Source organism: Mustela nigripes, chromosome 3, assembly GCF_022355385.1.
Source record: "Mustela nigripes isolate SB6536 chromosome 3, MUSNIG.SB6536, whole genome shotgun sequence".
NCBI classification, from domain to species: Eukaryota; Metazoa; Chordata; class Mammalia; order Carnivora; family Mustelidae; genus Mustela; species Mustela nigripes.
Genome location: NC_081559.1, coordinates 20,023,812 through 20,051,290, shown reverse-complemented (window position 1 = coordinate 20,051,290; position 27,479 = coordinate 20,023,812). Strand labels below are relative to the sequence as shown.

The 27,479-nt window shown below is 35.8% G+C and overlaps 1 protein-coding gene across 3 annotated transcripts in view; it reads right to left on the bottom strand.

The window, feature by feature from the left end:
• MAP2 (microtubule associated protein 2) overlaps window positions 1-27,479 on the bottom strand; it is a 291,575-nt gene that overhangs the window by 171,633 nt on the left and 92,463 nt on the right. The gene's annotated exons all lie outside the window — the stretch shown is intronic.

The following is a 27,479-nucleotide window of genomic DNA, read 5'->3' as shown; positions in this document are numbered from 1 at the left end:
CAACTCTGTGGCTTGTCTTCTCATTCTCTTGACATTATCCTTTGTAGAACAGAAGTTTTTTTAATTTTAATTTTAATTTTAATGAAGTCTACCTTATCAACTATTTCTTTCATGGATCATGCCTTTGGAGTTGCATTTAAAAAGGCATCACCAACATCCAAGTTCATCAAAGTTTTCTCCTCTGTTATCTTCTAGAAGTTTTATGGTTTTGCATTTTACATTTAGGTCTGTGATAATTTTTTAGTTAACTCTTGTGAAGTGTATAAAGTCTGCATCTAGATTATTATTATTATTATTATTATTATTTTGCATGCCCAGTTATTCCAGCACCATTTGTCAAAAAGACTATTCTTTCTCCATGGTATTGCCTTTGCTTCTTTGTCAAAGATCAGTGACTATATTTATATGAGTCTATTACTAGGCTTTCCATTCTGTTCCATTGAGGTGTTTGTCTATTCTCTTGCCAAAACACACTGTTTTGATTACTGTAGCTTTATATTAAGTCTTAAAATTGGGTAGTTTTACTCTTCTAACATTGGTCTCCTTCAATATTGTGTCTACTATTCTGGATCTTTTGGTTCTCCATATAAACTTCAGAATCAGTCTGTCAATATCCGCAGAATAACTTGTTGGTATTTTGACTGGAATTGCACTGAATCTGTAGGTGGGGAAGAACTGACATCTTAACAATTTTAAATCTTCCTATCCAGGAACTCTCCATTTATTTAGTTCTCCTTTGATATCTTTAATCAGAATTTACAGTTTTCCTCATATGAATAAATATATGCCCCAGTATTTCTTGTTGTGTGTGTTAATGTACCATATTAGTAAATTGGTACATAGTACTGTGTTTTTAGTTTCAAACTGTACTTGTTCATTGCTGGTATAATATAGGAAACCAACTGACTTATACCTATTAACCTTATATCTTGTAAGCCTGCTATAAACACTTATTAGTATAGGAGATTTTTGTCAATTCCTTTGGATTTTCTACATGGATAATCATATCATCTGAGTAAAGACAGTTTTATTTCTTCTTTCTCAATCTGCACCTTAATTTTCTTGTTTGATCTTACTGCATTATCAAGGACTTCCAGTACTATGCTGACGGGGAGTGACGGGAGGGGGCAATCTTGCCTTATACCTGATCTTGCGTTGAAAAGCTTCAAGTTTATCACCATTAACAATGTTAAGCACATGCTTTTTGTAGATATTCTTTATCAGATTGAAAATGTCAAATTATTTTTAATAGTTCAAAAGAAAAAATGTCTCCTGTTAAACTAGATTATCAAGTGACATTCATTTTCTCACCTAGAGGACCTCAACTACAATGCCCAACAGCTTCTTCTTTCTTGATCTGAATAACCAATGGTTCTAATCTACACAGAGAAAAACTAACTGCATTTCCTCTAGGAAAATACCCTTATATAACTGTATATACTTATATTCTTATTTTGTTTTCTGTTGCATTGCTTAATAATTTTTAAAAATCACCACTAGAGGCATATGGCTTATAACACTTGCTTTTTAGAATTTTTAGAAAGCAGGTTAGAGCAATTATGGATTTAATATGCCAACATAGGCTACAATGCTTATATGCTGGTTTTCTCTTGCTGAAATTCTCCTTTCCATTTTGATTACTTCTTCCACTGAGTGGTTCTCTTTTTTTTTAATAAGCCAGATTATGTTGCTGTTTATGTGTGTGTGGGGGGGAGAGAGACAGAGACAGAGAAATAGAGGTCGAGAGATGTATCAGGCTGAGATTTGGCACCATGTTTTAGTGCCTATGTTTCTCTCTTAAGCAGTAGAGGGCACAATTGTTGTACTTACTATATGCCAGACTGTGCTCTGCACTTAACAACGTTCAGGAAATACAAGTTTCCCACACTATTTACAAGTAGAGCATTTCCATGAAACCTTTTGTCAACCAAAATGTCATAAAGCAAAGAAGCCATTACTATTAATTTATATGGAAAATTGGTTTGAGTGTTCCCAGATCCCTAAAATAACCTCTCTTAGGCTTTTCTGATACCTCAGGACACATCTCACCAATGGATACATAAATGAATCAAGACACAGTTCAAAGCTACGGTGACCTGATGCCGTGATGCTCAGTGAAATTCCCGGAGGAAGAATTTGGCACAAAAATCCACTTTAGATTTCTTTCGGTTAGCACAAACAGGCACTGATGTTGGTCTTTCCATAAAAGCAAAGTGGCGGGGCGCCTGGGTGGCTCAGTGGGTTAAAGCCTCTGCTTTTGCCTCAGGTCATGATCCCAGGGTCCTGGGATTGAGCCCCACATCGGGCTCTTTGTGCAGCAGGGAGCCTGCTTCCTCCTCTCTCTCTCTGCCTGCCTCTCTGCCTACTTGTGATCTCTGTCTGTCAAATAAATAAATAAATAAACTTAAAAAAAAAAAAGGCAAATTGGTGTAACATGAACTTCCAAACAGCAGAGGATAATTTGCTTACACATTTAGGAGGCAGGTGCTATAATTATCTCCATTTCACAGATATTGAAACAGCAGCCCAGAAAATTAAGTAACTTGCCCCTCTCCCAACATTGAATAGTAAAACCACAAATTATAAAAGAAAGAATGTTTTAAAGTAATTCCATATTTTCAATTTCTTCTCAGTTATGAGGTCTATCTTCCCCATAAATAACACCATTAATAAGACAGTTAGAACATACCTGCTAAACCCTGCCTGCTTACAATTGACATATGTTACAAATGATGGAAGTTGACAATGTGATAAGATTCTTATTCTTTTTTTTAAAAAAGATTTTATTTATTTATTTGACACAGAGAGAGCAATGAAGAGAGACAGAGGGCAAACACAAGCAGGAGGAACAGCAGGCAGGGGAGAAGCAGACTTCCTGTGGTGCGGGGCTCGACCCCAGGACCCTGGGATCATGACTGGAGCCAAAGGCAGCCACTTAACCGACTGAGCCACCCAGGCATCCTCTTAAATTTATTCTTGAGTAAAGGATGGGAGTGGAATATTGGCACTCCCCAGTTTATGAAGAATATTAGCTATTACTTGGGTTTCCCGGCTCGCCCACAGAAATCTATTTTACTCATAATATGGTTGAATCATAGGACAGACTTGAGATGAAAAGTGCTTTGGGGGAGCAGTAGGTTGGAACCCTTTAATGGATTCACAAATGCTGAATGGATGACTCAAAGAAAGAAACTTGAGTTGTAAATAAAGGAATAAGCCTGAGTTTCTGTTTCAACTTTGTGTATTAAAAACTAATAGATAAGCATCTTCATTATTTAAAAAAAAAAAAATGGAACTTTTCCTGTGGGTGTCTATGCTCTCAATGTCTAATTTGCTTTCTCTCTAGCCCAATCATAAGTTCAAATCTCAACAAAAAACCCCTCAGGTCTTTCCAGCCTCCCTGAATTTCTATTAAACAAAACCACCTAGCTGTTACACTCCATTAAAACTCTCTGCCACAGCAAATTCTACCTGGATTATTAAAAATAAATCAACAGCTGAACTGAGTGGATGTTTACTGGCATCTTAGCTTTCTCAGAATATACACATTTTTTAAAAAGTTTATTTATTTTTAGTAATCTCTACACCTAATGTGGGGCTCAAACTTGCAATCCTGTAATCAAGAGTTACTGCTTCGGACCGAGCCAGCCAGGCACCCCTCTAGGCTTTTTTTTTTTTTTTTAAAGGGAAATCTTTGTTTATCAGATGTTTTCTATCAAATAAACAGCCATGTTGAATTCAAGGCAATAACATAGATGCAAATAAAAAACCAGACATAATAGGGCACCAGGCTGGCTCAGAGGAGCATGTGACTCTGGATCTTGGGGCCGTAACTTCAATCCCTAAGTTGGGTGTGGGGTTATGTAAATAAATAAAACTTGGAAAAAACAGACATAATAGCCTAAAATTAGGAATAATCATGGTTATTGGTGTAATACATTGGTGTAATCCTGATTACATGATGTGATCATGGTGTAAACATGATTACAGTGAGCACCCTTTTGCTGTCTTCTTGTACAGATCCCATGCTATTTTCTACCATTTCAGTTAGGAGTCCTGTGAACCAAGGCTGTATAATTGTTTTTGCCCATTCAATGACCGACCTTAAGTTCTAATACTTCAAGCTCTTTCTGAAAGAAGGCTGAAAATAAGTAAATAAATTTTATAAAGTGTGTGTGTGTATATGTGGGTACAGATTGATACACCTTCACTGTTCAGTGCCTCCATGAGATTTACCAGGAGCACCCAAAGCAAACAGTACCAATATTCCCACATAAAACTTATCAAGCAAATATTAAATACATTTCTGAGATTACATATGTATATATAAAATCAAACAGTTCCGGCTTATTGAAAACCTGTGGTTTCAGTTTACCTGTTATTAAAATAAACTGAAAACTGTCACCCCAGTGTATGCTTTCAGACTTTCATTCTTCTTCACTCTGCTCCCCAGTAGCCTGGTGTGCCGGCATATACATGAACTTGCAATGGTGCCATGGTTCTCTGTGTCTGAATCATGTCCGTGCAAGGAGAGGGAGGGGGAAGGGGGCAGGGAGCACATCGCTAGAATGTAGAACTCTTGCAGCCAGAGCGGTGGGGTTAATGTGGAAGGACAGAATAAGAGCCGAGGACTCCTCCTGGAGACAACCTGGCCACCATGAGCTCCAAAGGTGAGGCAAGCCTGTCTAGCAGGGAGAGTTTAGATATAAATACGCAAGAGACTGAGCTTTCAATGCTTCATTAGACACCAGAAATAGATATTGTGATGAGAGTCAAAGAGCCAAAAGATCATGAACTGAAGTCAAACTGTGCATTAACGTCCGTGCCTTTGCTCTCAGTATGTTCCCCAGGAAAACAGGTGTCTTGAGGCTGTCACCCTGAACACACCCAGGGGATCCCAGGCCCTTGTTGTATGCTGGACCCAGCTCCAACCTGCCTGCAAGAGCCAGGGATGGGCTTCTCTTCCCAACTCTGTGGTCAGGGACATCCTGATGGCAGCTTGAAATCAGCCACAGGAGAAGCCTGTTAATTCTACAAACTAGGGCTTGATTTCCTGCTGCACCCGCCTTCCCCTTTAGAGCCAGCTTGCGAGCACCCTGTTGACCCTCAAAAGTTTAAGAGTCTTCCTTCTATGGACAAATTCTTACACTTCTTTAGGAAGTGATAACATTGCCAAATGCCTCACTTATGGATGAGGACAAATTAATTAAAGTGGTAAGGACAGTTAAAAAAAATAAGAATAATAGGGGTATAAAAACAGGGGAAATTACTTGAAATGATTTGAACTTCAAAGGAGCGATTCCAGTTAGTGCACCGCGACTATCAGATGGTGGTATTAATGGCAGCAATGATAATCAGAGTGGTCACTTATACCTAGACATCATCATACCGTTTATCAAGCCTTTTCCTGTATGTTATCTCATATATTCTTCGGGAGAATCTTGTAAAGGTGCTGAGCCTGGGGACTGTCCTCCTCCCACACACACCCCATGCATAGACTCAAACTCCTGGATTTTGGAGAAAGCTTTCCGGTGGAAATCATGGGTTGCATGATTTCCAATCTAGGATGCTTCTCCCTATGCCACACCGTGTCCGAGAAATAAATGTGTGATGTTCTTGTTTCATGTTTTAACTCTGTTCTGTGATGATGAATCCATGCTCTCAAATACTATTTGATAGATTTTTCAAAAATCCCTCAAGCTTAATTAATTTTCATTTGAGTTCATTTTAAAAGTACTATAAAAGCAAGCTTTGATCCTACACATAAGATTTTCAAAAGAAGAGACCATATAGAAAAAGGCCTGAAGACACACACTGAGAGGAAGGTTAGAACCGCTGGCCTGCCTCCTTCACTCTATAAATTCTGATGTTATTAAGAGCACAAATTCAACATTATTTATTATGTGCTTGGCACCGTGCTAAGTCTACCTCTAGCCTTAAAAATGGAAGTCGATGGAATGGATGCAGAAAGTGGTTATAAGCAGAGCTATTCCAAATGGCTGTGGAGACATTTTTGTTCCCAACTGGTTAGGGTTTGGCAACTTTATAGAAAATTGGAAACAGCAAAAAGGGCTATGTCTGACATATTAAATCTTATTTTATCCTAAATATTTTTATTTAAAAGAGTTCCTATCTGCTAAGTTCACAGTGGTGACAAAATTAGAATATATGCTCTTAATAAACATGTATGGCACCTTTTCATCTCAGCAGAAACGTCCTGGGCCATGACTCCATAAAAGAAATAATTCATTAGATCCAAAAGTGTACTTAGTCACTTAGAGCCATTTAATTTTGCTGGTGGCATGGGAGACTGAGCAGGACATGGCTTTGGGATGAGTCTTGAATTTAAAATTGAGTTCTGCTATTTGCTCCCGGTAAATCCTGGGGGAAATTGAGTGGCCTAGACTCAATAAATCGCTACTTTGTAAGATCATCATGCAAAATACATAATTTGATGTGCCTGAAGTAATAGTACACCCTATCCTTCCAATAAAGTTAGTCCCCTTTTTCTCTTAATAGAGCCAGGCTCTGGTTTCACTAGAAAGGAAATCATTTACAGCTTCCACAGAGAGAGCCTTTTAGTGCATGTACAGTTGCTCAAGCCACAGAAGTTTTTTCTACCAGACTGCCAATCTTTAAGACTGAAATCCTCATCTAAATCAGAAAAAAAATCTTGGAAATAAATAGCTTCAGGCATCTCACTCACATTAACTCTGCACATAGCAAACTTATGAAAACGTGGTTTTTTTTTTTAATATTTTATTTATTTATTTGACAGAGAGAGATTACAAGTAGGCAGAGAGTCAGGTAGAGGGGGGGGGGAAGCAGGTTCCCCGCCGAGCAGGGAGTTTGATATGGGGCTCGATCTTAGGACCTTGAGATCATGACCTGAGCTGAAGGCAGAGGCTTTAACCCACTGAGCCACCCAGGCGCCCCTCAAAATGTGTTCTAAGACAAGTACACCAGAGCTCTTCAGACTCCAGACAAGACCAGTATGAGCACATTCCAAACAAAGCCACATCTAAATAATCACGAAGTTTACCTTATCAAGGGAACACAGCGGCTTTCCAGGATGAATAATGCAATATAGAAGAAGGATTCTAAAAGACATTTTTATGTAGGCCACTTTTCAAAGGAATAAAATAAAAATTGACAGATGAAATGAGGAACACTAACTGGTCAAAAATCAACACCAAAGAAGGGGCACACTCTTAGGACAGCACCTTTTCTTTCTTTCTTTCTTTTTTCTTTTAAATGTTTTATTTATTTATGTGGCAGAGAGAGCCACAGCAAGAGAAAGAGAAAACACAAGCAGTGGGAGTGGGAGAGGGAGAAGCAGGTTTCCCACAGAGCGGAGAGCCGGATGTGGGTCATGGGATCATGACCTGAGCCAAAGGCAGAGGCTTAACAACTGAGCCACACAGGCGCCCTGGGACAGTACCTTTTCTTACCCAGATGACACCTTCTAACAGATACAAATAGAAAATCTACTTCTATCTAATACTGGCTAAGCTCCTTTGTTGAAGCTCTCCATTTTTCCACCAACAAAAAAAGAATGGATTTTATTTTTTTCCACCTGGTGCTTTATCTTTGCACCCAATCAAATCTTTCCTAGACCAACAGTTAGTGGTATGTAACTTGGACTCCTTTATAGGATGTCCTTGATGGTTTGAGATTAAACAGCACCATCATCATACATCTTCTTCTGATTGTGTTTCGCTATGAACAAAACTGAAATAAAATATGTTATTGGAAGGGACAGGAGAAGGATCAGAGTGACATCCTCAATGTGAGTAGGACACCTTACCTACATTAAAATCCCTCATGCAACGTATACGCAATTGAACACTCATATGGGGGGACCTGAGATGACTAAACTCTGAGAAGTTTCATTACTTAATTATATTCGATCAAACAAGAGTACATTATGAGAACTGTGACTGGTAGGAAGTGTTTCCAGAAATATTTTATCCATGACAAAACCAGCTCTATTCTTGGGTCTTCTGAACATTGCAAATGTTACACCCTTTAGTTAACTGCAATAACTAATCTTGATTACTTATTAATCATCTAAAAATTGTCTCTTGCAACACTTCCTAAAGGTTTTAGCTAAATCTGGGTAACTCTGGCTTGGAAATTAAGAAATACTCTATAGGAATTAAAGTAAGAGAAGTCAAATATTTTTGTTAAAGAAAATTCAACAAACTTCCAATTTCTTTGAATCTTTTAATGAACTTTTCTAGGTGGATCTAATAATACATTTTTTAACCTAGCACTCACAACAGTCTCCTGTGGAAACTTAGGGTATACATTACCTTAAAAAGCATGACCTATTTGTTTGCTATAATCACAAGCATATGGAATCCCTGCCCATTCACTTTTGCAACAAATAGTTGTTGTGAACTGTTTCATTGTTTTGAGTATGGTTTGATAGTCTCAGAGGAGAGAGAGACAAAGAATGCTGTTTTTAAATATGGCACTTTGTTAAATAAGTATCTTATTCCAACAGCAACCACATTTTAAACATTTCTAATGTAAAATACAGAGTTGACTAATGCACCACTATAGCTTCCATGAAAATTGACAATAATGGAATGAACCAAATATTTGCTTTCTTTCCCTAAAACCACTCAAAATCCCTTTAAAAAATTGGGGGATGATCTACAAACAGATCATGTTGGAACTTTGTGTTATAATGAATCAGCATTTTTCAATCATTTGAAGCACAATAAAATAAAAAGTTATTAAAAAATATCCAGGTAACCTTCTCCATATAATGTCAATGGGTAAAATATGCAATTAAGAATAGCTTGGCTTTGTTCACCATCGACTGTAAAGATGCATAAAACCTCTAGTTTCCAGGGCGCCTGGGTGGTTCAGTTGGTTGAGCAGCTGCCTTTGGCTCAGGTCATGATCCTGGACTTCCAGGATTGAGTCCCGCATCGGGCTCCCAGCTCCTTGGGGAGTCTGCTTCTCCCTCTGACCTTCTCCTCTCTCATATTCTCTCTCCAATAAATAAATAAAATCTTAAAAAAAAAAAAAAGAACAACAACAACAAATACCCTCTAATTTCCAGAGGGTCAGAAAGAGAAGCTAAGTAAACTGGAGCTGCTTTTAAAGTGTTTAACAAGGCAGAAACTGGAACGGATGTGCCACAAACCAATATCCATTACCACAAACCAATTGCTAAATTTTCTTATAAAATAGCTATCAGCTGGTCTATTCAGCATCATCCCGTCACAGCTAAAAAGAGCATCCAACTTGTGATTGTTACCGTGAAAACAGCAGGCAGTAGAATATACAGTAGATACAAAGAAGAAAACAATACAAGAAGTTTTCGGACAGATTTAAATCTACATCCATTTTCTAAAGATCTAAGAAATACCTCTCTAAAAAGTGTTTTTTGCAGACATTTAGTATGGCGATTTATTTATCAATAAACAATATGTTTCTAGATTTCCCTCAAACGTAATTAAAATTGAATTTCAGGAATAAGAACATAGTTCTAGAGAGGATGTCAGTGAGCACTTTATTGATTTATGGAGGGTTATGGTATGGAAGGATGAAGTCACTAGTCAATGAAATTTTCTCCGCAGTCACCGGTGAGACTTCTGCCAGTCCGCTCTGGAGAAAAGACTGATTTTCTCATTGGTCAAAACAGGTGTGCAGACACCATCCTTTATCTATTCAACAGCAATTTTCCTTAGTCAGTGATTAGTTTGGAGTGGGGAAAAAACAAATAAAAAGGGAAGATATCCTGAAGAGAGCCTTTTGTTCTAAATCAAAATACAAATCCTCAGGAGGAAAAAGCCTTTACCATTCTTTTTTCTTGCCTGGAATACCAATATAAGACCTGAAGATATAGCAGCCATTTTGTGAGCATGAGGCAAAAAAAAAAAAAAAAAAAAAAAAAGATTGAAAAGAAGTCAACATTATCAAGACGCAGAAAGAATGTAAAAAGATATAAGGATACTTGGTATCTCATGGCATCAATGAATAATTGATTGCATTTTTGACAGATAAATTTCTGTACTTGTATCATTTCTATGATACTTAAAAAGCTTCTCTTCCCACATTTGCTGAAATGATACAGAAAGTTATGTTGTGGATTCAACCAAGAGCATAAACTCTGCTAATTGTTTAGATAGATAGATAGATAGATAGATATCTATGAAAAGAGATAGAAGTTCTGGTGAGTAGCAGAAAGAGGACAAATTTAAAAAGTACAAAGCCTTCCTAGACAGATTGTCCCTCTAGCCACTGGTTAATTGTACTGATATACAAATGCAAGATTTGCGGAATACTTCACTTTCCCTACTAAAGTTGAATCATTTTTCTCCTTGTAGAGCTGCCTTACAGATTTTTATTACAATAATGTACATTTAAATTACTCACTCAGGAAATATTTTCCTACTGATGCTTGGATCCTGAAGTCTGATTTACTGTGGGATGTCGAACAACTTACATGCATAGATGAACTGAAGCAATCAGGACATTTTGTGTCCAGATAACAACAGTTAATTTATTTCTGGTGTTTTATTGAGAAAAAGTGCTATCTAAAGCTCCCCTGTTTGAGTAAGCAATGGGAAAGGAGAAGCCTTGTGTTCTTGTTTCTTTCCTTTCTTCCATTTAAAGACTGTTACACAATGAATATCATTTTTGGTAAAAAGACCGACTATATTCTAGTATTAAAAATGTGAAAGAATTCTTGCCTTCAAGCACATTTATAAGTTTGTTTCCATGCAATATGAAATCACATTTATTAATAATAATAATGGAAATTAGAACAATAACTGATCCTTATTTTAACTTCACTGTACTAAGTGTTTTACATGGATTTCTCATTTAATCCTTACAAATTCGTAGAACCACTATGAGGTCAATGGTTTTATAGTCCTCATCTGACAGAGGGAACTCAAGCACAGAGAAGATAAGTAATGTGTCCAAAGACACACAGCAAATAAGTTGTAACAGGAATTTGAACGCAGGTGATGTGACTCCACAACCCTCATATTCAGATGAAATATAGCTATTTTTATTACCAACATCATTTTTTTTTCTTCTTTAGAACTTCCAAGCTTTAAAATCTGCTGGCATTTTAAGCGTTGCTATAAATTAAATGTCATTATTTGAAGCTCATTTACCTTGAAAGTGGAAATGACTATGAAATTACAACATGTAAGGAATTTAAAAACTGAGTAAGAGGGGACTAGGACCTTTTACATTGGTGGAGCAAACATACTGTGTTTTATTCAAATGAATGTTGTACTGGTTTTCTGTTTTGCAGAAAGTGGCTTTGCATGCAGATTGGTTGGGGAATAGAGTACTAGAACCTCCAAAGAGATTGCTCCAAATGCACCTTTGCTCAAGGGTCCTGCTTCTGAGAGCATCTCTTCACACAACCTGGGCAGCAGCCAACATGAGTATTTAGAAAGAGAAGATGCATTTATACCAATTTATAGTGTCTAAAACAAAACCACAACTTAGGATATGTAAAATTGGGTGATTTTTCTCAGTTGGACAGATAAAGTGAGCATTTTAAATACTTTCTTTCCAAATATGTATCAAACTTTCCTTTGATTTCTTGTATTTATTGACTTGCTAGAAAGTCAAAAATGTGTGTTCCATCTTTGAAGCATTTTTCTAGCAACTGAACTACGTGAATTCAAGATTTCATATTTTAGTCAATCTTCCTGTTCTACTCAAAGACAAAACCAGTGAAAAATAAAGGGGAAAGAGTTTTAGTTACTTAATTCTTGTAAAATCTGGATTATATGGAGAATCGTTACATAACAATGTTACAAAAATGCCTTCTAATTTGGGCTAACCACATGGTTTTGGAAGCCAAGCATATCGTATTCTTTATCTCATTTTAAACAACGTGTGTCCTTTTGAGAATCAAACAAATTTTGTCTTTTTACTCCTAGGGGCAGGTCAACTAACTCTTATATGTGCCTGACCCATTTCATACTGCCTTATTTACTTTGCACAGCATCTCTTTTTGACATACATTAACTTACAGGTGAGGCAACTGAGGCTCAAAAAGATGAAAAGTAATATAAGCAGTGAGGGGCAGACACAATTGAAACTCAGCTTTGTCCGATTCCACAGACCAGGCTTTTTCTCTATGACAACACTGATAAAACAGAACTACATAATCATTTGACTTTTTAGACATAGTATTTAAGATACTCTCCCACACAAATAGATACATATATATCCAGTTGTAAAATTGAATATATATGTATACCAATGTGTATATATCTATATATACAGTGTGTACCTATGTGCATGCTTATAAAGATACACAGACACACACACACACACACACACACACACACACACGGGTATATATACACACACCCATACACATGTGAAATGAACAGGACTATAAATTACCAAAAAATTGCATATCCTAAATTAAGTTTGTTAAATACCATCTACTGTTACATGTAGACTTAACTCAGTACTATTCACTTCCTCACATTCAACTGAAAGCATAACTATTCAGATTTATTTTCACAAAGTTTCTGAACTTCCCCTACCTTAATTTCTTTTTAATTAAGGGTTTAAATTATAAGAAAGCCCAAATACAATTGAGGCAGTTTGTGTGCTATAAATAAATAATAAGGAAGATTTTAATTTGATTTTTTAAAAAGTCATCTTTTACAAAAGAGCCATGATCAACTTAAACAGAAAACAAACTCTCTGGTTAATAGGATATTTACTAATCATGTAACTTGACTAATGATGTGACAGTCCTGTCAGCTGCATTGTTTCCATAATACTGTTATTACCAGGTCAACTGATTTTTATTCCAAGCTCTACATTGTGAACAATTTTTAAAAATCAGCGTTAAAAAAATATTAATTACCTGCCTCTTGAATTTTACTAGGACTTGTTTCCTTCATTCAGAGACCTAATAGTGCAGATTAGGTAACTTTACAAAAGTGGATCCCTTTACAAAGGTAGGTTTACAAGAGGATACTATAGGGAAAAATCTATTAAATCCTTAAGGCAAAGACAGATGGTAAAGTGTAAATTAAGGTTCAGCACATTGCAGGAAACTCACTACTTTCAGTAATTGGTAAGAGTATAAATAACCTAATTTAAATGTGTAAAAAATCCAATCACTGCCAGATCACCACACCCACCCAAAAAAGAAAACTCTTATCATTATTCCATAGCTGAAATTTTAAAAAAATTAACAGCAGTGTTCTTCCTTAAAAAGTGGCAAAAATAGTTTGGATTCTATTTTATCTGCTACTGTTTCCACTGCTCATGTTCTGATAGATATTTTAATGAGCAGTGAAATGGCCAGAAGAAGAATATTCCATTTTAACAAAGGCTGATGCAATTTAGACCCTACCTACCGAAGCCCTGAAAAATCAATACCCGCCACAATTATATTTTATTTTATTTTTTAAAAGATTTTATTAATTTACTTGAGAGAGAGTGAGAGAGAACACAAGCAGGAGAGAGTGGCAGAGGGAATGGGAGAAGCAGACTCCCCACTGAGTGGGGAGCCCAACATGGGGTTCCACCCCAGAACCTGAGATCATCCCAGTCAAAGGCCCGATGCCCAACTGACTGAGCCACCCAGGTGCCCCACCATAATTATATTTCAATGCACACATGAAAATATTGATGGTCTGCAATGTTGACTACATATAGAATTTAATCACATTATTGTGTTAGTAAGTAATTTTTTTTTTTTTTAAGTGGATCAGGAATCTCAGAGTGAGCCGTCCATGAGTGTGATTTCACACTTCCATTTCTACCCAGCAAGGTCAGGGTTTCTCAGAAAATAATAACTAATATGTATTAGAATTTACTGAGTGCCAGTACTTTACATGGATTATTTCTTTTAATTCTTTAAAAAAAAAAAAAAAAGCCTATGATGAAGTGTCCCCATTTTATATAAGAGAAAGTGTGGCTTCAGAGGTGAATGACTTGCTCAAGGTTCTATTCTGCGCTGCTGTCCTGAACAGTGATTTGTGAAGATGTGACACGTCAATAGAAGCCAGAACAAACTAGTTCCAAATGATAGATGTAAAATAATAACTTAATTATTTTCAAGCCCTTATGCTCCTGTATAAAACCCACATATAATCCTCCCTTTCACAGTCAAGGAAAAAATCTGCTCCTCTTCTTTCCCCACTGCCATAAAGATTCTTTTCAATGCCATACTGTTATTCTTGTTATTTTCAAGATTATTTTGATATTGTTGGGGCAGAGGGAAAAAAAGAGAGAAAGGAAAAAGAAGGATAAAAAAAGGATACAAATAGAATGAAAGCTTTTAGGAAGGGAAGCCTCATATATTTATGACACAATTATTATTTTTAAACAACTACAAAATAAAACTCAACACCACATTTCCATACAGTTTTAAAGCCAAGATTTCAAAGCTCTGTTCTCTACAGAGAAATAAATGGAGAGAAAAAGTGTATCATTCTAAACCGCCCTTAAATCTTTAAAAAATCTAAAAAATCTAAAGAAACCTGAAATAATCCTCAAATATCAAAACAGATGCAAGATAGCTTTAAATGTTTTCCAAATGTTATTTTACCCACCATGTTAGATTACAGTAGCACTGATCAATACAAAAAACAGTTGTATTTTCAAAGCACATCTGTAAATACTGTCCTCTATAACATAATTTATATGTAAAGTTTATTCATATCTGACACAAAATAGGACTGTCTCTTGAAATTTTATTTTATCAAATATTGGTACATGTATTGCATTATATCTTTATTTTTACTAGATACATTTTTTTATAGATTTTGAGACTTTATTCCAAAATATATGGCTAAAATATCAACCTATTCTCTTCCAAAATAATCCATTGAAACCAATCTGCCCTATGTTACAAAATTCAGGTTTGCTTTTAAGAAGAAAGGGAAGTGCAATGTAGCAGCATTTGGGTGGCTCAGCTGCTTAAGCATCTGTCTTCAGCTCAGGTCATGATCCCAGGGTCTGGGATTGAGTCCCTCATCAGGCTCCCTGTTCAGCGCGGAATCTAGTTCTCCCTCTCCTTTGCTCCTCCTCCCTGCTTATGCTCTCTCTCTCTCTCAAATAAATAAATAAAATCTTTGGGGGAAAAGGTACAGTATATTACAGAAAGTAAAGTGAAATACATCTGGCACTGGAACCACACAAACTTGGAGAGTTTCATGACTTATGAACTGTATGTTCTTAGGCCAGTTGTTTAATCCCCCTGGCCCTCCACTGCCTTGTAGGGTCATTAGACCACCTACCTTGCAGAACTGTAGAGAAGAATTGAGAGCAGACACTAAAAAGTACAGAGTCTCTGCCCAGAGAGATCAATCAATAAATTGTAGTTATGATGAATAAGACTTTATAACTTTATAAAATACAGATTTCTGCTTACTAGACTCTCTACCCTAATTAAGCTTCGTAAATTATAGAAAATCTTTTTTTCAAAAATCCCCTCATGCATTCTGAGTTAAATTAAAGCTCAAGTGAAGTTTACTTTTTTCCAAGATAAACTAGCATCCTCTATGCCAAATTTTAGGGCTGAAAACGAATGCATATCCAAGTTCAATTCAATAATGAGACATTAGAAGAAATGACATGTTTTTCAATATAATTTGAATTAATTTATACCTGGGGAAGCTCATGTATAAACTAATAGGGCAACAGAAGCATAATGAAAAAAATAATTCTAGTTGTTTCTGTACTGAGACTATATTTAGGTAAAATGGTTAAATGAATCAAAACTCTCATGGAACTTCATAAAAAAAAACAAATTGTATGATTTCTGGGATAATGCATTTCAGAAACTAATTACAGGTCAGGTAGGTGTATATTGTGTATTATTTATATAGGTATATTAGTTTTGTCTCCTTGTATTTCAACACCTTTGAGGGTAAGGGCATTGTTTATCTGCTTGCACTATACCCCCATCATTCCTGAGCACAATATTGAGAAACTAGCAGTCATTTGATTAGTATTTGTTGATTAGTTTGTGATTAAGCCAAGTCCTTACAAAGGTCTGAAATAACCTTGGAGTGATGCTAGTAGATCCTGGACTCACAGTGAAGATTCTCACTGATATTCTTGAATATTTTACTTATTTCCCCCACCCTGCTTCAGATTAAGCCTTCAATGCATTTATGAGGAAAATGCATTACTGACTAATATGAGTTTAATTTCCTTTCCTTTCCGCTGCTCACAGAGGTATTAAGAAGCATTGAAATGATAACAACATCAACCATATTTGATGCTTGGTATCTCTGCCAATACTCTGCACGTGATTTTATCTCTAATCTTCAGGTAATACTACAATAATAGATACCATATTAGTATCTGGTTCAGCAAGGTTAAGTAACTTCCCCAAGGTGACAGTCAGGCAGATTCAAGTTGTTTCACCTCATTTGAGCATCATTACAGAATACTTTGAACACAAATCATCTCTGGTCTTGTCTTACACATAAACCCGCTGGCCAATTTTTGTTAAGGGCACTTTGGTATTTTGGATTTGTGCCTACAAATATTGTCTCCATTGGATACTTTATAAGTGGCTAATTCAATTTATGAAAAGATGAGATAAAAGAGCTGCACTTGAAAATAATGCTTAGAGGAGAGAAGGAAAACAACAGTGGAGTATTTGCTATTTTGGATTCATGACTTTTGCGGTGACCAATATTGGGTTGAAAGAATTGCTAGTGGATTTCCAACCACAAATGATATTTTTGCTATTTTAAACCATTGATTCACATGCCAACAAATTCTTCAAATCTTTTAGTATATGTGCTGCCGAAGCGAGCACGAATTCTTCAAATCTTTTGACAAAATAATAATCATGAAGTATCCTTAATGTTTGCTACCTTTTTTTCCCATTTGAAATAAAATACAATTCAATTAAAAAAGTATAGATAAATCAGTGTGTCAGACCTCTCTTCTGTGTATGTGGCTTTGGGTATAAATGGAACTGATGATAAATTGGTTTGGGAGAAATATGGTACGCATTGGAAAAGATGAATGCAAATGTCCAGCATACTCTGTATTAAAATACATAGTAAATTTCCATATTATCCCCTTCTGCCTCTGTAGTTAATTAAAAAAAATATATATGAAATTGAGATGCTGGAAAAGCAAGTTATTTCTTTCCTAGAACAGGTCACATTGGTTTAATCAAATCTATTGTTGAATACCCTAATGCCTGCTCAGTAAGAAGGAAGTTAACCAACTCTTAAATAGGTACGTGTTAGAATATATAACAAAGAATATCATTGTTATTAAGTTACTTATGGAAAAATAATGAGATGTTTCCTTTTTTAAGAATCAGGTATATTTTAAAAGCTTAATTAATTTTTAACTCACCTATATCTATGAAACTGTTTTTTCTTTTTTTTTTTAAGATTTTATCTATTTATTTGAGAGAGAGAGTGACAGAGTGAGAGTGTGTGTGAGAGGGGAGGTCAGAAGGAGAAGCAGACTCCTCAAGGAGCTGGGAGCCCGATGCAAGACTTTATCTCAGGACTCCGGGATCCTGACCTGAGCTGAAGGCAGTTGCTTAACCAACTGAGCCACCCAGGTGTCCCAAAATTGGTTTTTCAACAAATTATCAAAATGATACATTTTTTTGTGGAATCCTGATGGTTAAAGTAGAGAGCAATATCATTCTGGTAAAGGATGATATTCTTAAATTTTAGTTCAACTTCATGTTTATTTGACCTGCTGATCCTACAGCTGTCCAGGATTATTAATACTTTGGGGGTTAATACAAATTATGAATTATTTCTTTTCTTAAAAAGTGCTGAGTATAAGGATGACAGTAAATAATCTTATTTGGAATTAACTGAACAATGTTTCTGTAATAGATGTGAACATACTTGGTTTGTAATGAATTACTGGGCTTAATTAGCTCTATCTTCATATTCATTCCTTCATGATTCAGCCACTCATGTGATCTAATTCAATACATGAATCAGAATATCAGGACTAGTCATTTAAAGTAGCTAGGATCTTCTGCAGAAAAAAATTAATATTCTCCACTCTGAGCATCTAAGGAAAACAGCATAGGTCTTTATGCTAAGATGTTCATTTGAATATTAAATATAGAAGGAATTTTGTGATCTTATTGTTTCTAAAGGACTCTTTTCCCTAAACAATATCCAAAAAATCTGTCTTAATTTTAGAACCGAAGACTTCGTTGGTTGTCTTCTTCTATGGTTTTCTGATCCTCATCATTGTTGTCGACTTGTTCTGAAAAGAAATCACTTACTACTATTATCATTTAAGTCATTGAATATCATAATCTAATTAAGCTTACATTTAATAATAAATGTCAAAAATTTTTAATTTAAAGATTTAACAATCTACCTTCTGTGTCTGTAATGAGGAATAGTGTAAATTTGTTATTGACAAACTCAAGGAAGACATATTTGTTTACTTGCCCAAGACACACGAATGCCACATTAATTTAGAATAGTGGATTTGGCCCAGAATCTGTCACTAAGATTGAGCTCAGAGAGCATAAGAAATATGCAGTAACCACTTTCTGTGCCTGTTAGCTTGAGGAAAAGTTAGAGAAAATTTTAAGGAAAGTAAAAAGGCTAAATTTTGAGGATTTATATTTTATGTAATGCATTCCTGGGTATGTCTCCATTAAAAAATTAATAATCAATAGGAAGCTAGACACTTTACAAGGTCAACATTTACCTAAGCCCTTTTCATTCTCATGACATGCCAGTGAACTACATTTTCATGTTCACATCATTGATAAAACTGATGTCTAGGGCTATCAAGCAATAGTCATAAATAAAGTGAAATATCTAATAAATTTTAGGAAGGCATCAAAAATTTTCTTTTTTTTTTGTGATTAATAAATTAAGATTTTTTTTAAGTTTTTTTTTAAATTATTTATTTATTAGCGAATGAGAGAGAAGGTGTGAGTGGGGAGAGGGGCAGAGACAGAGAATGTTAAGCAGACTCTGTGCTGACCAAGGAGCCCAATTAAGGGCTTGATCTCTCAACCCTGAGATCATGACCTTGAGATCATGACCCTGAGATCATGACTCTGCTGACATCAAGAGTCAGATGCTTAACTGAGTGAGCCACCCAGGAGCCCCTTTTTAATAAAGTATTTATTTATATTTATTTATAGTCCAGTCAGTTAACATACAGTATAATATTAGTTAATATTCATTTTAGGTATAAAATAGAGTAATGTGGCACTTCCATACATTACCTGGTGCTCATAACAGGTGTACTGTTTAATTCTCATTTGGACTCTTAAAAATTTTCAAAATATTTTTGCTCTTAATGTCATCAGGCTACTATATTTACTATTTTCTCTGGGTCACTGTTGTTTGATCATTTAGGAAAAAAACCCTACAAAATACAAGCCCTGTTGTGAGCTGCCTTCAGAGTATGTGCACACATATTACTAAACAGATTCAAAGCAAACCCTGCTTTGGTGCATCCCAACAGAATGGAAATGGAAACAAAAGGCAAAGACAAAAACTTCCATCCTGGATAGGCATGAATAGATGTTTCTTCTGCCCAGTTTACTTCATGGACTTTTCATGGGTTTATTAAAAAATACATATCATATTTTAAAATTTCTCTAGATTAATAAGAAACTAAATTTATACTCTGAAGTATCTTCATATTCTAAAAGTTAAGTATTGTCCTTATGAAAATGTGCCTGAAGAATGCAATTTTTAAGCTAATATGTCAATAATATTCAGTCTTTTATTAGTAGTAGTAGTATTTAGATTTTATTTATTTATTTGACACAGAGAGAGAGAGTGAGAGAGGAAATATAAGCAGGGAGAGTAGGAGAGGGAGAAGCAGACTTCCCAATGAGCAGAGAGCCCAATGTGGTACTTGATCCCAGGACCCTGGGACCACGACCTGAGCTGAAGGCAGACGCTTACTGAGCCACCCAGGCACCCATCACTGTCTTAATATTGCTTCATTTTCCTTGAACAGATACCAAAATATGATTCCAGAGTTATTAAAAAAGAGGAGATCAACAATTTTGAAGACATGAAGTAATTCCAAGAGTTACTATTATGAACCAAAGTATATTAGAATCAAAACCACCTTGCAGCTCAGCCAAAGATTTCAACTGTATGGTGTCTATTCTAGAAGCTCTGAATCCATTCTAAATAATCAGTCTGAAGAGATCATTTGTAGCTAGAGTAAAAACATTTAATGAGTTGGGAGTTGACTGACAGATCTAATATTTTCCCAATACAAGCTTATATCATCAATATTTAATTTGTTTGTTTGTTTGTTTTCTTACAGGTACATAGTATGATTTGTAGTGTATCTGAATCCATGACTGGCCCTAGAATTGCACATCAAATCACTTGGCTTTCCTGATGATAGCTCAAACTCAAAATGTATCATATTGACAAATCCATTAAAGTCTTTGGCAGAAAATACATAGAGAGCTGGAGCAATAATACTAGGAAAATGTGACATCATTTTACCTGTGTATTTTACATTTGCAGATGTCATAAATAATAGAGATATATCTAAAAATACCTAGTCCATTTTATGGCAAGGACCAGGTGATTAACAAATATTTAGGAGAATGATTTCAAAATTCAGCTGCCTCAGGGTGCCTGGGTGGCTCAGTTGGCTAAGTGTCTGCCTTCAGCTCAGGTCTAGATCCCAGGTCCTGAGATTGAGCACTGCATTGGGCTCCCTGCTCAGTGGGTAGCCTGCGTCTTCCTCTCCCTCTCTGGCTCCCCCTGCTTGGCTCTGTCTCTCTCTCAAATTAAAACAAAACAGAACAAAACAAAAACAAAAACAAAAAAACCCACAATACTGAAAACAAACAAACAAACAAACAAACACACAAACAAAAATCTCAGCTGGCTCAACCCGAGACAATGCTGAAATAAAAAGCAAAATAATTGAAATGCCAATTTATTAGAATTTATTTTTACCTATAAACAGTCTCATTCTAAGAAAGTTTTTAAAAAGGTGATTTTTTTTTAGAGGTTTTTGATAAAATTCATTCCAAATTTACAAATGTTCAATGACTGGAACAAAGAGTTATAAATCGTAATCTGAGTGCAGTTACTATCATAAAATAGGTCAGCTCATAGGAAATGACAACGAGGAACAGATTAAAAAATCTTAAATTATACTAGCTTCTATATTATTTTTATCAAACAATTATATTTAATTTGGTATATGTGAAAATACCTTAAAAACAATGCATACAATATAAAAATACATATAATTCAACATACAATATATAATGTTGTATAACTAAGAAAACTTTTTAAAAAGTTATATGAAAAGATACATTATTTATCACCAGTTTTACCCTGCTTTGCAATTTTATTAATGGAGGCTAAACTACAATCCTCCCCGAAATGTACTGATTAAAGTGCATTGTCATTGTTTGCTTCACAGTGTTCTCTTTGCTCCAATTCAAAGTCATTGATTAGTCTTCCTCCATGATAAAAGGTAATTTACAAGACTGTAGGGGAAGAATGCCTTGAACCAAGCACAACCAAGCACACATGGCTGTAAAATACATTTATGATGGATGAAGAAGTATTGAGAAGGTCATGGACATCTCTGAAGTAGTAAAGAGTGTTCCTGAAGCTTTCTTTGTAGGAACCAAGAACTATCTTGATTGCCAAATTAAGGATACTAAATGTTCCTTGGAAATTATATGGATATCCAGGGATGTTGTCAAGAGTAAATCAAGAGTCACATTTTGGTGGCATCGAGGGTGAAAATCCTTAGAGAAAAATATAATACAAAGAACAGCTGGGTATTTGTTACAACTTGGATGAACTTGGAAAATGTTACCCTAAATGGAAGAAGTAAGTTACAAAACTCCACATATTATATGACTCCATTCATATGAAAATCCAGAATAGGGACATACATAGAGACAGAAAGTAGATTAATGGCTGTTTAGGGCATTGTGGAGGGCAGGTTGGAAGGTGATAGCTAAAGGGTTCAGGATTTCTTCATGACGTCATGAAAATATTCTAAAGTTGACTGAGCTGATGGTTGCACATAAACTGGTTGCCAATAAACTAAAACCCATTTTATTGTATACTTTAAATGAATGAAATGGATGGTATGTGAATTATATCCCCCAAAAAAGCTATTTAAAAAATAAAATTCTAGTATTTCATGTAACAGAATAAATTAATAATCCAGTCAATAAAATACAAGGCAGGGTTCATGACCTTATGATCTCGTGGACATTTCTACATGTCACTGCAGGGTAGCTTTAACACTACAGTTATTTCAGAGTTTTAACACTACTATTATAACATGGTGTTATTTCAGAACACTACTTAAATACTGAATTGTGAGTCTTACAGAATTTACAGCAATTGAGAAAGAGATTCTTATCATATAATTCTATCTCCTATCTAAATAAAATTGAGGTACAGCTTAAAAAAAAAAAAAACCTGATAGAATCAAGAAACCAGAAAGAATAAAAAGGCCAGGATACTTGAAAGTCCGAAGATAGTTTGAATATCTGACATATTTATAGATCAGGTTACATAATGTAATTTGGAAGGGTCGAGCAATGTTATCTTTGTACATTCTTTTGAGTACCCCTAGAAAATATTGCCTCCTTCTACACACATATGTGACAATTTCTTCTAGTAGATTAGAATCCCACCATAAATCCCAGACCATTGGCTAAATCATAGACCATGTGGTTGCTAAGAGTAAGAACTCGGGAGTCAGACTATCCCTGGGCTGTAATTTCTATTCTTCTATTTATCCAAGTGGCCTTAGGCAAAGCCATCAACTTCTCAAGGCCTCTGACTCCTTATCTGTAACATGGAGATCCTAACAGTGACTGACTTGTCAGGGTTCAATGAGATAACACCGGGACAGGAAATAGATTAGCCAGTGCTGGACACATACTCAAGAAATGTTAGCGGTTATTAATGGCAAACTAACAAAAGGTCTCACATCAGTTACTTGCTGGGCTCAGAAATAATCCAATCACCCTATGCCTTAAGGTGGAGGAGGTTCCACGCATTTTGGCAGGTCATCTTGGTATTTTGCATAGCCCCTTGGGGCAGCCAGGCTGCTGACTGGCCTTTTGGGACCCAGGGCTCTTGGGATCTGCTGGTCCTTCTGCCAACACTCAGCATCTCTTCCCTCTAGCTGGACCAGGTCACTGCTTACAATTCCTAGAAAGACTATCCTTACCTCACTCCAGTTCTCTAAGGACTAGTCTTGACCTGTGAGCAACTCTCTGGTCCTCCCCTGGAGGGTGGCGTTACATCAATTTTTCCAGCACAAACCAATTTGGGTCCTTAGTGACCCCCTAAAATGACCAGAAACTTTTGTCTAATCTGAACTGGAAGAAAGCCCTGACAATGAATCCTTTGTTTTTCAGGGCTATATCCTATTAACAAAATAATTCCTCATGCCTTAGAAATTTCTCATACAACAAAAGAAGACTAGAAGGAAATTTGCCAAAATGCATACTGTAGCAGCATCTGGGTGGTATCCGGTCATGGGCTCTCTGTTTCTTTCTCTTTCTTTATACTGTTCTGTACTTTACTAAAATTTCCACAGTGAGAATAGGACAATTAGAAAACCAGAAAAAATATTTAAAAATATACCTTGACTAGGGAGATGGAGACCATAGGGAAGAACAGTGTGAAAGGAAAATCGTACTTATTTTACAAGATTTGCTTTTGAAATGGTAAAAATGGGGCATTGAGCACAGAGAGCAGGTGGAACTCTTGAAAAGAAAACAATAAAAAAGGTCTGAAAAGAAAAGTGATGTGTGTAGGGGAAGGTGAGAGGTGGGCAGACCTCAGCTACTTCATGAGTTCACCACAGAGCAGGTTAAGCCTCATTTGTAAGGTACATTAATTTACTAGTGAAATAGTCTTCAAGCTCCTTGGTCAGCTCAAAAAACCAACCCACTGAGTCACACGGCAAATGCAAACAGACTGTGGGTCTAGTCCATATCCACTTGTAAAACCGAGAATTCCAGGGCACCAGCTAAAACGAAGATAGAAGATTTAGTGAGAAAGCACTGAAGGTGTGCCATCGAAACACGGCCAGTTGCAGAGTTAAGAATCTGTGAGTTGGTGTTTGGGGGCCTCACAGCATGGTCTAGATGGTAGGCCCTGGGTTGTCTCTACATGGATCCAGGTCCATTCAGTTATAATGTGCAAGACCATGGGTTAATTGTTTACCTTTACTAAATGTCAGTTGGGTCATCTTTAAAATGGGGATAATAATGGTAACTACTTCTTGGGACCGTTATTAGGAGTCAATGAAACAACACATGGCAAGAATTTTTTTTTTTTTTTTAAAGAATTTGCTTCTTTTCTTTATTTATTTTGACAGAGATCACAAGTAGGCAGAGAGGTAGAGAGAGGAGGAAGCAGGCTCCCCATGGAGCAGAGAGCCCAAAGTGCGGCTCGATCCCAGGACCCCGAGACCATGACCTGAGCTAAAGGCAGAGGCTTTAACCCACTGAGTCACCCAGGTGCCCCCACATGGCAAGAATTTAATACTCGGTAAAAATTAGTCGTGACGATACAGAAAATGGTTATGTTAATGAAGAGCTTGTATAAAATAAGTAAACCGTAAATCATGTGAGAGTTGAGGTCATACCTAGGGATTCTATTTTCCAATGAGCAAAGGAAGGAAACAATCAACATAGATATTTTAGCAAAGAATGACTTTGTTTAAAGACACTTTTTCTCAGTAAGATCTTTCCCTTAGGTTCCTAAGGTTGGTTGTCTAAGAATATCCTAATTTAGTTAATAATGGAAACTGTTTATACCTGGATAATTAAACTCACTTAGAAATTTAGCATTAATGGGGTGCCTGGGTGACTCAGTGGGTTAAAGCCTCTGACTTTGGCTCAGGCCATGATCTCAGGACCCTGGGATCGAGTCCCGCATTGGGCTCTCTGCTCAGCAGGGAGCCTGCTTCCTCCTCTCTCTCTGCCTGCCTCTCTGCCTACTTGTGATCTCTGTCTGTCAAATAAATAAATAAAATCTTTAAAAAAAAAAAAAAGAAATTTAGCACTAAGAACAGAAAAAGGAACTGACTACAAAATTAGTTCAAACCAATGATTCATATACTGCAAATTTTATTATTCAAACTTACTCAAATTTTCTTAAAATACAAAAATTTTTTATTCAAATTATGAGAGAACTTAAATTTTAAAAACCACTTGAAACCATACTGACAAATTAGTCACATTAGTCAACCAATAAACATCTCAAGAGTACTAGAACAAAATTTTATTCAATTTGTCTCAATATTCATAGAGCTAATATGCATAAATGTAGCAAAGACACATGTAATTAATTTATAATTTATTTCACAAAAGTCTGTTTCAGGCTCATAAAAGGACTGTTTGCATTTTCTTTTCTGTAACACTCAAATATAATAACCACTAAAGGGCACTAGACATGCCTTCCTAAATTAAATGGCTTTAAAAGTCATGCTATTAAATGATGAAAAAAAAAAACAAAAACCCTAAACTTCAGGAGAGGAAGCTCAGATGTTTTGGGATACAGAATATGGACAAAATAAACACACAACATGAAAAGACTCAGATGCAATATGAACATAGAAACAAAGAGAAGGACATTGTCTTTTCTTGCCTGTTAATCTGTTTCTTTCTCTCCTTTGTTTTTCTTATGAAGAAAGGGAGTATTTGGAATTTCCCACTTATCACGCCACCTAAGTTTCTCAATAAAATTTTAGCCATTACTTGGGTTTGGTCAGAAATTAAACATAACAAAGGCACTAGCTAGCTTTAGACAGTCTGCAAATGCTAGAAATATCTCGTGGCATCAGTAAAAATAGTGGATTTAGTATTTCATTCAGTTATTACAGGTTATTACCCTTAATAAGGAGGATCTAAAGATAGATGAAGCAAATTGAATACCATTCCAGTGACACAGAGGGGCTCTTGGGACACAGAAAACATATATTTTGTGACCACATGGATATGGGTAAAAATCCAACTCCATTTTTTTATTATCTTTGTGACCTTGAGCAAAATAATTCTTCCTAATCCCCAGATCCTTCAACTACAAAAGAAAGTGAACGGTTTTAAGAAAATATTACTGGATGATTATAAAGAAAAAAAAATGGTAACATATGTTGGGAACACAGCATGCTACCAGAAGCTTCGTAAATGTTTGTTCTCTTACCAACACAAATACTAGGATTTATGGTTTAATTCAAGCTGAGAAAAATGCTTAGTCTCATAAATAGCAGGCAACATTAAGGTGGCAAATTACACAATTTGCAGAAGATATTTAATTTCCTCTTATTTGTCCTATAATCGTGTAACTGATCAGCAAACATTCGCAGCAACCCTCATAATCTGTACTTCCCCCTCTGATAAACAAAATAAGTAGAGCTAATTCCGGCATGGCAGAGGCTACAAGCTGTCCTCCATTATCTAGTCTCTCCTTCCTCTTTAGAAAAAGAATCCTCAAATGTTAGTTGAGCACATATTTATTCCAAACAAACATTTCATCTCAATAACAAGGTATGACCAATAACTAAGTCCTGGTCAATGGGAACTTAGAACAAAAGGTGTGTTTGACTAATAGGAAATATGGATACAAGGTAGGACATGATCTTGTCCTGTTCTTTCCTCTTCCTCCTTTCTGAGATCCCTACCTGTCAAACAGTGGGCAAGGAAATAGCCATCTTGGACACAAAATGGAAGTCGCAAAATGGAGGATGGCAGGGCAAAAACAGAGAAACGTCTGAGTCCTTGATGAGGATGGAGCACTATGCCAAACTTAGATGAGCTTAAGTTACTGTTATTTCAAATTTGAGACTTTGGTTAAGATAGCAAATTATAAGAACAATTTAAAACCATACTGACAAACATTTTTCCAGGGTTTTTTTGTTTGTTTGTTTGTTTCTAATTCTCCCCTGCATCTAGTCAAAATTAAAAATACCTAAGAAAAACGCTGCTCTTAACACTCATAGAATTATTGGATTCATTTCCTTGCACAGTCACTAATTAAAAAGAAAAATGGAAGAAAATTTAAGCCATATGTAATCCTAACAAATTACTTCAACAGTCTTAAAGTGAGTAACTGGCCAAGGATAGACAAGAGTACAATTAAATTTTATGGTTAAAATGAGAAATAAATAGCTTTTAGGTACTTAGCAACATATACATATTTGCTCAAATTATTTATTGCTTCTCCCTAGGGCATTTTTCATCTTGCTGATACCCTTTAGGGGTTGATGAATCTGCTTGCCTCCTACTTATTTCAAATGGAATTCTACTTTTAGAGCAATTAAAAAAGGGATTTTAGGGGACTCTTTTTCATTAGAAGACCGAATACATGAATAAATAACCTTCCTGGTTATTGAGCTTTATGTTTTTCTTGAGGATCTATTTTAATGGATTAATGATAATGTCTACAATTTGCAGAGAAGTGTGCCTTTCCTCTCACACCAGGCAATGCCCCTCATTCCATACCTTC